The sequence below is a fragment of the Euprymna scolopes genome, chromosome 13, assembly GCF_053919585.1.
Source record: "Euprymna scolopes isolate OS-2025 chromosome 13, ASM5391958v1, whole genome shotgun sequence".
Classification (NCBI taxonomy): Eukaryota; Metazoa; Mollusca; class Cephalopoda; order Sepiida; family Sepiolidae; genus Euprymna; species Euprymna scolopes.
Window position 1 is genome coordinate 98,308,098 of NC_136494.1, and position 17,519 is coordinate 98,325,616.

Genomic DNA, 17,519 nt, shown 5'->3' on the forward strand with positions numbered 1-17,519 from the left:
ACGGAAACAGCATTGGGGTCAGAATTTGTTGGCGAATGAGGAGGTGAGATGACCAAACTATTACTCCACATCACTATCAGTAAGACATGTTGCAATAAACATTCCATTTCAGAAGGCTCACTTTTAACAAAGATGCAACACCTCCGGTTCTATTTTGGAAGGAAACCCAGCAGTATCCAGGCATCATGTGATGATATCGTTTATTGCTGCATATTTTAGAAAATGGGCAACATTGTAATGATAGGAGAGTGGATGCAGATCAAACTCATTGATAGAAGCTGCATATTTGCATCTATGATGCTCACAAAATTTGAGTAAACAGGAATTCCAACTTGAACACGCTCATCATATGGTACTGAGTACATGGGGTGGACACTGAGTTTTTTTTTTCTTTTTCTTGCTTTTTTTTACATGGAGTTCACCACTTATCAAGGCCCAATGGCCACTCGGGGATAAGGGCTATTGTGAGTACAGTAATCAAAGGGATAGTGTAGCAATAGTATTGGAGAATTGGTAAGGTGTCATTACTTGGGGGGGGCAACTATTTGGGAACATGTCTACAGGGGCACTGTGTAGGGAGTTGTCAATAAAGAGATGTTTGTATTGCATTTAAATTTTAACATGTTAGTACAGTCAGGAAAGCAGGAAACCGGGATGGAATTCCAAAGTCTAGCAGTGCAAGGGGAGAAACTATTAAAGTAGAAAACTTTCTAGCACCGAGGGATTTCTAAAGCGAATGGGTGGGATTTTGCTGCTTGTCAGATTAGTCAGGGCTATTTACATCGAGAGTGTTACGAGTTCGTCTAAGCACATTTCATTAAAGTACTTGTAAAATAGGCATAGGGTTACAATATTGCGGTGATGGGACAGGGGTTGGAGCTTGATTGATAGTGTAGCGATATGCCAGAGACATTAAAATAGATGGATAAATAACATTTCAGTTCCACGTACATTTGTCTATCCATCTATGCAAATTCTGTAGAAGTAAAAAGTAAAGCTGTGTCTCTTTGTGCAGACGTAACACAAAGCAATATTACATGACAGGGTGTTCACTTTCTGTTCAATCAATACATGAAGAAAACTTTTTTCTAAAATCTTTTTCGAACAGCCTTCGCTGGAAGCCACCTGGAAGCGTATAAAAGACACTGCATGCAAAATCCAAATCAGTTGAGTCAGAGATCCATTCAGTTCAGTTCAGGATGCAGTATCATGAATGAACAACTCGCTATTCGACTCCATCTCGTTGACATAAAATCACTATCATTGAGTTCACACGCCATGCACCTAAATACTCTTAATCTCACTGGATTAATTCCTAAAAAAAATAATCTTTTGTCACCTCGAACACATTTATGGATAAAAACTATCACAATACTGAACTAACTAATGTAACAAATTTTAATTCCTTTTGTAAAGAAAAAAATTTTTTTTTATCTAAACAAAAGATGATTTCCTAAGTCAGAGAAGGTTTTCTCTTTTCATCTATTGTTACAGTTCTTTTACTCAAATTCTATCTGACTCTATGTAAGAAATGCCTATTAAGTTCTCACGACCTATGCATGATTTTAAAAATCTAGCATTTATTTCCAAGGATTTATTTCCAAGAACTATGAACATCCCGTAAATCATTTAATAACTGAATTTTCTCTCGAGTGTAAACACACGAATATTGAAATACACCACCAAAAAATGATTTATCTTTATTGTTAAATAAAACTTTATTATAAACGTTAAACTTCCTTTTCACCATTTTGCTGAATCTGACAGTTTTATTTTTTTGTTTACGATGAGGTGTGCGCATTTCATATTCATGTTGCTGATGTGACATGGGCATCAATGAGGATCGGCCATACCTTGTTATCACACTCCGTCGTTACAATAGTGTAAGACTTATTAGATTAGAGATTCTTTTTTTGGACCCTGTCTAAAAGGGAGAGACTAGTTGAAACAGGCTACATTTCTTAGCAGTGAATCAAATAGTAGATATGCAAGAGTGCTGATCAGGGACAGCCTCAAGTTAGTGAATTTGGCTTGACACATATTTTTCCCTAGATTTTTTGTTTTGAGTATTGTGCAGTGGAAAGCTATTCTTGAACCCAAGTGTTGTACGCTTGTTCAAAGAGGGTTGAAGGTCAATTTTATAATTTTTAGCCATAAGAAAACGTTTCCACAAGCTATCTGAACTACATTGAGAGTGGAAAAAGATACATTGGAATGGTCAACTCTGCTGCAAGCTTGTCAACCCTAAAAAAATGTTTTGCTTGTTTCTATGCCGTCAAAATTTATCTTTTCATCCCAGATGGAAGCAGTATTTTCAAATACGGATTTTCAATATCCAAAATTTACTTCATTCTCTATTCTCTTCTCGAACGCTGTTTGTCCTTATTTACTTGCCTCCCCACAAGGACACATTTTTAAAGGGGTACTCTTGATTGGAGCAAAAATTGAAATTGCCACAGTTTGTAAGGATTTCTCCCTTACTGACCGAGGGCATAAAAAATAAAGTACAGTGTAAGAACAGATACTACACTTTGCTCCTGACCAAAAAAATAATTCGAGAAATATTCATGCTAAGTTCAACAGTTGTCTGCGCTTTGTGGGAATTACCTCCCTTCTTCTGTTGTTGTGTTTTTGTAGCGAGGTAAAGTAGTCGTCTGTTCTGTCGGCATTCCTCTCTCGTAAGTAGTTTTATTTTTTTTTTAATCAATCTTTCCTTCTATCAAGTTTACACACGAAAATATCTAATCCGTTCGAAAGTTTAGAATGATCATGGATATTTATGTAAATTATCTTTGTCAAGCTTTGTGTACATACAAATTTTAACTTTCTACATAAACCTGAAATCCTTAGCCCCCCCCTCCCAATAAGTTAAACCAACTAAAACTTATAAATCTCTGTAGTAATAAAAAGAACGTGACCCCCCCCCCTCGTGTGTCTCTCGCCTCTATGTGACTTACATATTATTGTTTTATTTACTATTAATGGAATATGGAATATTTATTGAGAAAAAAGAGTAATTGTAATGACATATAAAACGAAATGGTACTTATACAGAATACGGATCGTGCTGAAATAATAACGTTATTATTTAGAAACCTGATCTTAATATAAGGAGGGGAGGGCGTTTAATAACTATTCTGTACTTTCACCTAAATATTTGGGTACTCATGCAGAGAGTGATCCGTGCTGAAATAATAAGGTTATTATTTAAAAAGCCATTGTTAACGAGGGGAGGGGAGGGTGTTTTGTACATATTCTGTACTTTAACCTTACAATTGAATAAAAAAAAAACCAACATAAAACTTTAATTAAACCTGGAAATACGATTTAAAAAATAGATCGGATCACTCTCTGCATTAGCACCAAAATTTGATAAATTAGATACCGTAAAAACTGAATTTAAGTTGAAAAACCTATATAAAATAGCAGTATTCGGCATAGGCACTAACGAAACTTTAAAAATCGAATTAAAAAGAATTTCATTGCGAAATTAAATCTACCACCATGCATTTTGGTTTCTTCGTAAATACGTCAGCCATTTTAATCATATTACTAAGTTGGAAAAGAATGAACTACGAAATTTGAAACGAATATGGAAGCATTTAAACTATTGATTAAAAAGTCATCACGCAGTGCACCACTGCACCACACCACTACTGCACACTACACTGGTTATAATATGCTGAACAAATCCACATCTTGGATTATTCGGACTACTGTTCTGATCTTGAGTGTTGTTATCACAACGTTTCGACCGGTGCAACTTCCGACTTCCTTCAGGTGCGTCTTGGCAAACTAGGTAATCTGTACTGAATTTTGAACCGAACATTTTATTTAATACTCAAACTATAGACTGTTACATCGACCGAAACGTTGTGAGAAGAAAGATTCAAGGCTAGGAACGTTGTCAAAATAATACAAATAATCCATCCTCATCTTAAAACTTTTGAAACATTTCATGAAAAGAAAAATTTGGAAATTGTTTTTGCATCCTATAATTTAGTAAGGTACTTGTACAGTTTAATGAAGACATTCAAAAATGAAAATATCGAAAAAAGGTTATAGTGTACGTATCCGTTTTGGGCTGAAGATCTAAAAAAAAAAAAAAAAATTTCATTTAATTTGATCGAGTAGTTTTTATTTTACAGCAGAAAAACACGTTGAAGTGCGTTGAAGTCAGCCATTATGAAATTTGTTGAACACGCCACGGGGAGATAACTCCAGTTAAAGCGTCGACACTCTTTTCCCATCTTTATTACTAGCTTTTCTTCCTAAAAATCGAACCTTTTGCTCTGTATCATAACAAATTATTATTTATTTATTTTTTTTTTTTTTTTGCTGTAAAATATAAACTACTTGATGAAATTAAGTGAAATTATTTTTTCGGATAACTTTGTTCCATAACGAATACGTACAATATAACCTTTTTTTCAATATTTTCATTTTTTAATGTCTTGATTAACTGTACAAGTACCTTTTAGTAAATAAAAATTTTAAAAAACTATAGCTTTATAACAATTTTTCTCCTGTTTAAATTCTGTAGAAGCACTAATTGTCTTTGTGCAAAAGCATAAAACACAAAATGTTTTCTACTATTCATGTCTAACTAATAGGCGCTTTCGCATGCAGGGTCTTAAATTTCTATTGTTTTTTTGATGTTTTGAAATGTTATCTTGATTTTTTCTCATCATATACTGAATAGTTGTCAATGAAACCTATAAAGAATATGTTCCTTATTTCATTCTACACACTTTTGTTATTTAGATAATATTAAAATTTTACCTCTGAAAAAATTATTTAAAAGCTTTTGTTTAGAACTTTAAGATTTTTTTATTTTTAAGACATTTGATACAATGAGATGATTGCACAAGTAGGAGGAGAAATAGAGAGAAAGAAACATGTACACTAATAGAGAGTAAAGAAAACTCTTTTTACTATTAATTACTAAATTGTTTATACATCTGGAGAGAGAGAGACGTGTATACACCAATAGAGAGTGATAAAACAACTATTTATACTGGTAATTACTAAAATGTTTGTTTATATGGTGAGAGACAGTAAGAGACACTATACACAAATAGAGAGTAATAAAAATAACTATTTGTATTACTAGTTACCAAATTGTTTCTTTATGAGTATGAAGAGAGAGAGAGTGAGAGCGACTGAGTAAGAGGTATGTATACACCAATAGAAAGTGAAAAAACTATTACTTATTACTAAAGTTTTTGTTTATACATGTAAAGAGATAGATACATATCTACCAATATAGAGTGAACAAATTTTATGTTATTTATGACTAATGACTAAAATCATGTGTCTGCTTGTTACAATGTTGGTTTGTTTGTCACATTATTTGAGGACATATTTTAACACTAATAAACTAGATGTATGGGTGTTAGAAACTTGATTTTATTGGTGCTCTAGAGGTCTCCTCGTTTAGATTGGTGATTTTTTAAAGTAATGCATTTCAGGTGATTGCATACTTATGTATCAAAGGCAAGATAAATTATTTTTCTACTTGCATGGATACATTTTTTTGTGTTTTAACTTATTTTAAAGTGTCTTTTCTTACAAATAAAAGTTATGTACAACATATTACTGTCACCAAAGGCTAGATAAGTTAAGGTACTCTTAAATAAGAAAATAAGGTACTTGTATAGAATTCTAGCTATATGAAAAAAATAGAACAAACAAAATCTTACCCATGATGAAAAGAAAAGGGCATACAAAAAAAAAACAAACATTCATTGAGTAATTTTATTTTTTTAAATAAGTAGCAGTTTTATTTTTAAATAAGAAATAAGTAGCAGTTTTATTTTAAAACTAGCCTGGGTGCCCGGGTGTTTGAAGGTGTATGTTGACAAAAAAAAATGTGGTAGTAGGCAGCCAGGCTCGACCCCATGACGTGAAGGCGGAAAAGAAAGTGGAGGTGTGTGTAAGAGTGCTGGTTGAGCCAAAAAAAAAAAAAAAAAAGGAAAATTGCGAGCACAAAAAAAAAAAAAAAAATAGAAGTAGTAAGCAGGTTCGAACCCATAACACACCAGAGAAAAAAGAGATGAAAAAACCAAACTGTTTTACCGATGTGCCTATTGTAGTTGTGACGTCATGGGGAGGGGTCGAAATAACGCCTTTTAAGCGATATCGTGAATGCGAGGGTTAAATGACTTGCAAAAACATGTCAGCGAAAAAATCGACCGTTCTTATACAAAAGTGGTCAGTTGAAGGTGAAGGAATTGATGGTTTTGGCCAATTTTTCAATATTTGTCGTCCGAAGGGTCGAGCTTCAAAATGATACCGATCTCATGAAAATCCATCGCCTCTGTCGAAAGTTAAAGGCAGATATACATACATACATTTAAACAGACAGGTGAGATTCATACTATAGATAAGAAATAAGTAGTAGTTTTATTTTTAAATAAGAAATAAGGTACTATAAATTAATTTTAGTTGTGCACTGAAGGCTCTCTTTAATTTTATTTAGTGTTTTCAATAATGCTGTAGAACCCTCCTGAATTTTTTTTCGACTGATCACTTAAAAGAAATAATTTCTTTGCTGGGATAGGGATAAAAATTTGTTTTAGTAGTGCTCTGGAAGCCTCCTGAGTATTATATTTTTTCACTGCTCACTTAAAAAAATAATTTCTCTTATACAATAATTTCTCTTCTAGAGTGGGGATAAAAAAATTAGTTTTATTATTGCTCTAGAGGCTTCCTTACTCTTATTTAGTGTTTTCAGTCACTCTAGAAACTTGAGTTTTTTTTGTTTGTTTTTTTTCATGCTCACTTAATAAAATATTTTCTCTTCGGAGGGAGGGGGTGGGTGTTTAGTAACTTACTTTCAATAGCGCTCTGGAAGCCTCCTGAGTTTTATATTTTTTCATTTATGAAATTGTTTTTGATTTATTCATTATATTTAGCTTGAACTTGGTTTTAAATCAAATGAATTTCAGAACAATGAGCGATAAAGAAATAAGTTTATCACACTTTTTTAATACGGCTTTGTTATTTATGACCCTGGTTAATAATCTGAAACAAACTCTGAAGCAATATATTATTAATAATGCAGTAGGGCACTCGGTAAATATTTTATGCCACATAAAATGGTGCCCAGTTTCCTAGATTAATGTAACGGGTGCATGTAACAATATAGAAGTCCACTTTGAACATTGTAGATGCTGTGTTGCATAGGGTGTTATTAGAAGGGATGACTGTTCGTATTAGTGTTCATATCAGTGTGAGAGATAGTGACAGTGTATATATATAAAGGAGGGTACATTTTTAATACAGACAGGGACATTTTAATAGTGACATGTATTACACTTTGGATGGGAGAGGGATTGATATATATAGAGAGAGATTGATAGAGATATTGTAATTTATACAGTTTGACAGTTCCGGGAGTGTTTTTATAAACATTATCTTTCTTTAACACATATATTTTTGAGTCTTTTATCAGTCTTTTATCATAATGAAGGAATATTCATTATTTCTTGATACTGAGAGGGAGGCACATTCTTAAGATGATAGAGACCCATTCTTAGATGAGTTTATACACAAAGTTCTTATAATACAGATGAGTGGAACACAAGTCTTATAATATAAATTCACAATACCTTTCTTGTTGAATGACATAACACGAAGACGACAGTTACAAAAATATCATGATGTTCGTTTATTCCATTCAACCGGTCAGTGGCTTCGTATCAAGGAATTCAAAGTTTCTACATTATTTGAACTTCTACCTTCACTTCCAAGGCGGATGTCAGCTCTGTCTATCCGACCCTGTCCGACCTCTGGCTGACTCACTGGCTCCCTGACTGACCTAAAGCTCTAACTGTATTGAGAACTCATGACATCATTGCATGACCAACAATGTGCATATTGATCCCGTGGCCTGACATGCCTCCGTGTCTAAGCATGCATTATTCTTCACATGTTTACATGAAGTGTGTGCTATAATATAATTTTACTCTTATTATGTTGAATCGATAGATAGAATATATATAAAATATAAAATCTGAGGAAAGAAGTAAAGAGAGGGGAGAAAGACAGACGAGTAGATTTCATTGTATATGCTTTTCTGTTTTACTCTGTTTTAAATCAAATTTTAATCATTTTCTGTTGAAATTGTCAATGTGAAATAGTTTGTAACTGCAGTCATGTTTTTAATGCTTGAAAAGTTGTCTCCACATGTCTGTTTTCTGATTATATGTGCTTTAAACGTTGGGTAACTCTGAGTTGTCTCCCTTTGATTGCTTGTATAAAAACGCATATATGACGTGTGTCCCTCTCTTCATTTGTAACCATGTGAATAAACAGACATCTTCTTTCTGTATCTGTGTGTGTAAAGGCTAAGAAAATGTTAAGCGTTAATTGATTTGTTTTCTTTTATCAACCATTGATATAACTTCCAGTATAAAGATTATTCAAGGAAGAAAGGTACGTTTTTTTTTATTTACTTCATAATTAACTTTCATTTTTTTATGTGAGGGAGCCTTATACTTTCAATAACTACATATCTTTTAGAATTCATTGTGGATAATATACTGACTCATTTGAATCATTTAAAATTAAGTAAAACTCAGCTTATAAATGAGATGTATAATCATATTGTTGCCTTTGACAAAAAAAAACTTGTGTTGTGGTAACATCAAAGAAAAAAAATGATATTTATTTCCCTTCAGCGAGAAAACCACAGGATTCAAAACTATTTGTAAATGTAATTCAGGATTTGCAAAACAAATTTGTATCACATTTTGCTGGCTTTTGTCTGTATAAAATGATTTCAAATTGTTTGCTACACAATTTGATGTGGAGGTGTAAACAGTATCTGAATTTTTTCAAATTAAATTGATAGAATTGCAGCATGATGATCTATAAAGTTAAAAATTCTAAAGATATTTCATTCATTAATTTTTATGCAAAATATATTTTCCAAGTAGAAAGTATTTCAAATTAATGACCATTGCAAAAAAGATTGTGTATTTGTTTGGAAGTACTGTAATCAGATGGGGGAATTTCACAGTCTTGCTTCACGGGACCAATTAGTGTAACCAGGCTGTCTCCAGTCCCTAAATGCAGGGGCTAACCCTAAGTCCATGTGGCTACACTCTTATCTTAGTTTAGTGATGAACCCTTCAAAATGTAAATAGATACTTACTAGTCACTGGAACTACTGCTCTGAAGCTCAGAGCACACAAAACGTGCACAAATTTTAGGATTAAATATAAATATAAACGAAAACATCCCACCCACCATAACCCATTCTTCACCACTTCCGCCATAGCAGCAAAACTCGAATGACAAGTGTCAGTCAGTAGAAAACTTTCGAACATGATAGCGGTGCCTTTTTGGCAAAGAAGAAATCAGTTTAATGAAAATCTGAACACGTGGAAACTCCCGACCGGTATTTTTAAAATTATTTCAATGCTAAATTGTCATTATAATTTCTTTGTTTGTATGTGTCTCTTTGGAAGAAGAAAAACTAAACACTCTTAAATGGAAATTACAGTAACCTATATCTATTCCATTTTCATTTCATTCGTAATTAGGGGAGAGGAATTTATCTTAAAACATTTTAAATTTCGAATTAAAGTGACGGACTTGTACTAAGTAAATATTAATAAGTCCTTACACCCCCCCCTTTTTTTAGATGGAGAGTAGACAACGCATTGTGGATGCGTTATCGGCAGTTCTCGTTACTCTCGCTTCCTCTTATTTGCCCCTCAGTCCTCATTTCCAATGAGTGATGTTTCTGACAAAGGGTGAAGAAAAAGCTGCTCTCCAGGACGACAGTACTTCATGAACAGTAGCCTGAGATGTCGGAAATTTTCTGTTTCTATGTCTATCCTTGTGGCCATGTCACTAGTAAGGGTGCTGGAGGTAAATGTTTCATCTGGGCTGACGTTATCCGCCTGATAGTCAGGGACCCAAACTTTGGATTAACCACTAAGGAGGCTGTGCTATCAGCAGGTGCAAAATACTGGGGCTGCTGTATTGCCATTTGGTGAATGGACTCTGGACCATGCAGTAGTTTCGAGTGGGGCCTTTCTATGCCATACTAGTGGGTAATTGTTACTGCTTTACCTTATCATGGCTACAAAAAAAAATCTTCCACTCTTTTTCTCTACCTTCCCTCTCTGTCCTGCTCTAACCAAGTCTATCGACCTGTTCAATAAATCCCAATCCTCAACATGAAATACCTCCAGAAAAATAACACGTGTAAACCTAGGACCCCATCCTCCAACGTAGACCCCTACTACCATGTCTCCTCCAAAATCAGTGATCTCCATTCCAACCTTCCAGAGGTTGAAACCCAATTACAGGAGACAAAACCAGACATATTCTTCCTAAGCGAAACTGGCATTAGGCCGACCGCTTCCCTTGACAAATTCATAATTAAAGGATACTCTAACTTAACATCTAAATCTGACCCCCAAGATCGCCATGGACATGGAATATGTGCATAGATCAAAGATGGTAGGGATATCTCCAGAGAAGACCCTAATTTACCTTATATGTGCTTCCGGGTTGCACTTGCTTACACCACTGCATTTATATTTGCTCTCTATCGCCCCCACAACAGCGGAATTACTATCCTTAAGAGCATATTTGAAAAAATTGACCATATCCTGTCTGCTCACCCTTCAGCTAACATCCACATTTGTGGTGACTTCAATGTCTACAATGCCGAATGGCTGACCCACTCTAACAAGACAGATGATAAGGGGAGGTTCTGTCATAATTTTGCCGTTGCCTATGACCTCACCCAGATTGTCCACGAACCCACCCAAGTGCCCGATACTTCCAGTCAGTATGCTAGCCTTCTAGACCTTTTTCTTACAACTTCCCCTGAGCTATGTTCAAGTTCTGTTTTGTCTCCTCTGGGATCTTCCGACCACGCGGTTGTATCAGTTAAGATAAAAACGAAATGCAATAAGTCTGGAGATGTACCTATGTCGATACTCTACCGCTGACTGGGATAGCTTCCGTACACTTATATCCGATCTACCACTGCATTCCATGTTTAAAAAGGATGTGTCCTCCATAGTATCCGACCTGACCGAATGGTTAATTGTAGGCATAGACCGATTTATACCATCCAAAAAATTCCAACAAAAACCTAACAGCCAGCTATGGTTCTCCCCAGAATGTGCTGCTGCCATTGCGCACAGAAATCACTTTTTCCATAGCTACCAACGTAATAGATGCACTGGGACTAAAGCTGCCTTCAGGACTGCCAGCAACCACTGAAAAAGAGTAATAAAAAATGCAAGAGAGCTATATGCTCAGTCCGTTAAATCCAAAGTAGCTGAGCAGCGTCTTGGTTCCCACCAATTTTGGCAAATAGCAAACAGGATCCTGAACAGAAGCGTGCGTTCTATCCCAACTATCATCAATGGACCTGATGTCATCTCATCAGCATCAGATAAGGCCAAACTATTTGCCAAGAACTTTGCAGCTAATTCTACCCTATGCGACGAAGGCCATCAACTCCCCGTATTTCCTCCTATAACGGACAACACGCTCTGCAACATTACAAATATCTGTGCGTGATGTCGCCAAGCTAATCAAGAATCTTGATTCCAGTAAAGCAACTGACCCTGATGGTATTCTAATCATTGTGCTGAAAAAGCTTCAACTAGAACTTGCCTCCATACTTACAAAACTCTTTAAGTGTTGCCTTAAAGAGAAGTGCTTCCTAACACCCTAGAAAACCTCATCAGTATGCCCTGTATTTAAGAATTCAGGTGATAAGTCATCTCCCTCTCAGTACAGACCAATGTCTCCTGTGTGTCATGAGTAAGCTGCTGGAATCCATATTAAATAGAGTAGTAGTCAACCACCTCAGCAGAAATAACCTTCTTAGGTACATGCAATATAGTTTTCGTTCTGCCAGATCTACAGTAGATGTGCTGACTGTTATATCTCATAGGATTAGCGAATCTCTTGACAAAGGTTTCCTCTCTAGGGCAATTGCTCTTGACATATCAAAGGCCTTCAATAAGGTATGGCATAAGGGCCTACTTCACAAGATTTCCAGCTACGGTATAACTGGAAATGTTTTCTCGGTCATAAAATCATTTCTCTCCGATAGGCTCATAAGAGTAGTGGTTGATGGGCAGAAATCAGAGGCCCTCAATATTAATGCTGGAGTCCCTCAGGGGTCCATACTAGGCCCAACTCTCTTCCTGATATACATCAATGATCTCCAAAAACACATACTTAAATCATTCATTGACATCTATGCTGATGGCACAGCCATTTATGGCAACACATCAAAGACCGTAAATGACAAAGTTCTCTCTGATTCTCTCTCCTTTGATCTTGAGCGTGTGATATAGTGGGGGAGGAGGTGCTGGTTACTTTTAATGCATCTAAAACCAAGCTCCTATCTTTACATCATCAACGCTCTGATCCTCATCTGGCATCAATTGAAATGGGTGGCTCTCGTCTAGGGGAAGCTCCATGTGTTGATAAGCTTCTGGGCTTGACCTTTACCCCTGACCTGAAATGGAACATGTACATCAAGTCAGTTGCCAATGTCGTTGGAAAGATGGTGGGATCCTTCTACCGCTCCAGAAGATATCTCACCCCTTATGCAATTCTCTATTTGTATAAGAGCCAAGTATGTCCAAGGATGGAGTACTGCTGCCACATCTGAGCAGGAGCTGTTAAAAACAGCCTATCCTGCCTTGACAGAGTACAAAATAGACTTCTTGGCCTAGTGGGTGATGCCCTTTTCTCTTCCTTGCAACCTCTCTCCCACAGGAGAGCCGTTGCGAGCCTGTCTTTGTTTTATCGTTACTACCATGGCAGGTGCTCGTCTGAACTCCAATCTCTGTTTCCTCTTCGCCAATCTTTCATGATAAATACCCGCCTAGCTTAAACCACTGTCAAAAATTTTCCCCACTCCTTATCTGTGCCAAAATCAAAACGTAGATTCCATGAACAAAGCTTCTTTCTTAGAAGTGCACGCCTGTTCCGGTTGCCTGTTTCCCACCTGACTTCAACCTGGATGTCTTCAAGTCCAATGTAAAAAAATTCCTGATGAACCGCCTCCTTAAGTAAGACACTTTACCAAATCTCCTACACTAACGTACTGTACACACAATAACCCTTATCCATGAGTGGCTTCCGGGTCTTGATAAGTGGTGACTACCTTGTAAAAAAAACTAAAAAAAAAAACTCCAAGTCTGTGTGGCTACACTTTTAACTGGTTGGTTGGCCATTTGTCGCCAGATGCTGTGGTTGAGTTCTTCTCATAGATGTTCTGTTAAATGGCTGGTATATCACTTCTCTCCATGCACTCTGGGATGGTTGTGGTGTCAGCGCTGTAAATAACTGTTTTCAAATCAAAGCAATTCAATAATCAATAACTCCAAGATCATTTTCTTATAAACGAGAATAATTATTCATAAGACATTTTAAGTACACTTTGTGCAAAGGAAAGTTAAGCTATTCTGGTTCTTAATGGTTTCAAGATGCAGGCATTTTTCAACTTGGATTCCTTCAGATGGTGTCTCAGTAAAAGGAGAAAGAGCTTTTTAGCTTAGCTCTTTTGAGCCCAAAGCTGAGGTGTACACTTCGACAGCCAGTAAGCAAGTCCTTTTTTCATCTGTCAAACACAATGGTTTTTATGGAACTCTAATTCCAACCACCATCTTTTCGAGATTAGCATTTCATCCTCTATCGTTTGGAGATTACCTTTTCTCTTCCATTTTCTTTCTCTTTTTTTCTTTCTTCTACTGAATCTCTTTTCTTTCTTCGTCTCTCTTAATCCATATCTCTCTTTAATTCTCCTTCGCTTTCTCTCTCTCTTTTCCTCATGGTGCCTTTCTACCTCTTTCATTGTCTCAACAAGCGATTCAATTATCTACCTTCCTGAGTGGGCCCTTGCTTGATACAAGCTGCATTGCTGACTGCGATATTTCCATATATATCAAGCTAGACCCTATAGTATGTAATGTCCACCTTACCTCATTGAGAAATTACATTTTTTCTACAATATCGCAATAAGGACATATTCTATCATTCCCCCAAAATCTTGGTTCTCTTAAAACTCATGTCAAACACCTCACTCTCACTATCAAACTTAGCCTGTAAGCAACAGTGTTACAGTCCATATCAATGTGAAGCAAACTAAGAACAATTTGAGAACAAAATTGACTTAAAACAATTTTTATGTTTTGTTTTTAGTATCAACAAGTTTTAAACCGAATATTGAAACACTCTCAATTACTAAAAATCAGAGTTTCCTATTAATTTTTTTATTGTTAGTGATAGCTTACTGCCGCTACTGTGTATTTATAAACAAATGATTCCAACAATGTTTTCAATTGAATAAATAATATTTTTTGACTACTGTATTCATTTATTATTAATATAAATTATTTTTGTATATAATTCAACACCTGTGATTAAATGTCGGTATGCAGATCTGTCAACACTTCTCAGTTTTATTATATTGGTGTCCTTCAAATAGAAATTTCTTATAGGCCATTTTCAATAGAATGGCTACATATCTCAGTGCAATAAGAATATAAGACTATCTGCCAGTTATGTTTCATGAGACTTAGTTTACCGCGTTGCCTATGTTTAATGTCAAATAATGAATACATATTTATTATGACCCTTGGATATGGGCTTTATACATACACTAACCTGGGTGTCCGGCATTGCCCGTGTGTTTGTAGATGTGTATTGAACAAAAAAAAAAAGTTATAGTAGGCAGGCAGGCTCGAACCTGTGGCACAAAGAAGGAAAAGAACATGAAAAAAAAGTGACACGTTAGCTGTTGCGCCCATCGTCAAACTGGAAGTGATGTAGGTTTAAATTAAGGCTAGACAATCGAAAAGAGGCGATGACTTTCGCAAATATTGGTGTAAAAAGCGACCCCTCCCTGTAGAAAAGTGCCCAATTGAGAGCGAGGGAATTAATGTTTTGGGCCAATTTTTCGATATTTGTCGTATGAAGGGTCGCGCTTCAAAATGATACCAATGTTCTGAAAATCCGTTGCTTCTGTTGAAAGTTTTTGCGAGAAATACAAACATATATACATTTAAACAGACAAGTGAGATTTATATTATAGATGCTTCATAAATGTGTGGGTGATACCACGTGTATGTATGTAAGTATTTATGGTTGTAACTATTTGTATTCGTATGTATAGGTGTATGTGTTCGATTTATCTATCGTTCATTTCTGTTGCAATATTCAATAACACTTTCAAACATATTCATCATAATTTCATCCATTTTACTTTGGTTGATTTTTTTTTTTTATTCATCATGATGAAGTATTTTGATGTTTCCTGAAGGAATCTAATTTTTGTTAGGAGTTTTTTAATTTAAGATTTTCTTTAGTTTTTCTGATTTCTCATTGTTAATTTTTATTATGCTTTTAAATATTTAGGTTGGCAGGAGTCTGCATATGTAATTTTCTTTAATTTTTAATGAATGACCTTTGCCCAGCCTGCGACATATAACACGATTCAGTCTGTGGGGTCAAATGAGTTACCGAACCCTGCTCTACAGGATGTGCCTTGCTGTTTTTATACTATCCCCACCTCACCCCTAAATGGTCCTGGATATGACCTAATATCCGATGGTGAGACCCCAGCTTGCGGACTTTAGGGAGTGTGGAGCCATCCTTTAATTGCCATTGCTCCCAGGTCCACACTGACCTGGAGTCATAGTACTTGTTAGAGTCCCAACGATGGGTTAAATAGAAACCAACTTGAAAAAACAAATATATTCTATTAAAAAATTGTTCTTCAAAATCACTGGATTCGGCATTAAATAACCTGAAAAGGTTGATATGCTGTACAACAAGAATAACCAACCAAACCCAAAAAACCTAAAAACGTCAAGTTCCAACCATTACTCTTTTCTCTGCAAAGAAGTTATCACAATTTGGGTTAAGTAATTTTTAAAGAAAAAAGAAACAACTAAACATTTTAAAAAATCTACCCTCTTCTTTTTAAAAAAATGGTTCTATTCCAAACAGTATGCGTTAAAAACTAACAAAAAAATAAAATTACCCCTAATCCTCTAATAAATCAAAACAAACCTTTATAACACTTAAAATAATTTGAAAAAATCTTTTTACAACCAAATATAATCCATTTTTTTTATTAACACTGGTTTGCAATTTTCGATTTCAGATACAGCAGCCATGTTGAAATGGATATTTCCTATTCAAGCAAAATAAATATATTAATAATTAATAATATTTTACCAGAGTACTGAAAAGTTACTAGAAAAAATATAGTCGCTATTTTTATGAACAAGTCAAAAACAATGTTAAAAGTGCATAATCTAAGTTCATAATCTTCAACTTAAACCTTAAATAAAGAAAAGAAAAACATTTTATCATTTTTAGGAAACAGAGTGCAAAAATTTTTAGCACAGAAATGGTAAAATAATCTTTTCTGCTGTTTATTTATTTCAGGTTCTTTGTCCTTGACTTGAAAATTATGAACTTACTTGAAATACGTTGTTACGTATATAATTGTAATGAATACACTTAAGACACGAGGTTACGAGTAACTGCTTTATTCGGCCATCTTGGAGGAACCACCACCACCTTTACGACTCAATACAAGGGAGGTAACTCTTATAATTTACAGAGTTATCTTACTGTTACATCCGATATCATTTATTGTCTATTTGAATAGTATAAAGTCCTTGTATTTCTGGGGGGACTCGCCGTGTTCTTTTGGGTCGACCCTGGGTTGTTATTTCTGGCTGTTGGTTCGATTCAATTGATTGACTTGGGTTGTTTGATGGGATGTATCCATCGTTGATGTTAAATGGAGCTCTGGCCTCCAATGTGTCAGGGTGCTGTTGGGATGGTGGTGTTATATTATCCCAACTGTTCTGTTGCGTGGGTATGTTACACATGGTTTGTCTCCGGGAATTGTGTAGCTCTTGTAGGTGTCATCTGTTGCGTCTCAGCAATCTTCTGTCACTGTGCATTTTGACAATGTAGCTACGTGGTTCGGTGCATTTCTCGACCACTGTCGCTGGTTGCCAGGTGTCGTTTTCCTGTATGACAGACACTTTACTACCAACGATTAATTCTGGGAAGTCTTTTGCACTCTTGTTGTAGTGTCGTCGTTGTTTTTTGCTTTTGGCCCACAATCGTTCCCTGATCTCATTATCTTTTGGAATATCCCTGTTTAACAGGGTTGGGAGTCTTGATCTTATTTTCCTAGGATTTCTGCTGGGGATGGCAGATGGCTGTCAAGTGGGGTTGTCCTGAGGAATAGAAGAGCCATTTGACAATCCAATTTTGATTGTTTGGCTTTCGTAAATGTTCTCTTTACGGTTTGGACCATGCGTTCTATAAATCCATCTGATTGTGGGTACCTGGGGCTTGATGTGGTATGAATGAATTCCCATTCTGTGGCAAAGTTATGGAATTCGTTGGATACAAAGAACCTGGCATTATCCGTGTATAGTTTTTCAGGTATGCCATGGACGGCAAAGATTGCTTTGAAGTATTCGATACAACTG

General features: G+C 35.6%; 1 protein-coding gene across 1 annotated transcript in view; it reads left to right on the forward strand.

The window, feature by feature from the left end:
- Positions 1-2,607: 2,607 nt before the first annotated feature.
- LOC145292104 (serine/threonine-protein kinase Nek10-like) overlaps positions 2,608-17,519 on the forward strand; it is a 150,866-nt gene continuing 135,954 nt past the window's right edge. The window contains exon 1 of the mRNA XM_080138192.1: positions 2,608-2,678. The gene's annotated coding sequence lies outside the window, so the exon portion shown is untranslated. The remainder of the gene's footprint in view (positions 2,679-17,519) is intronic.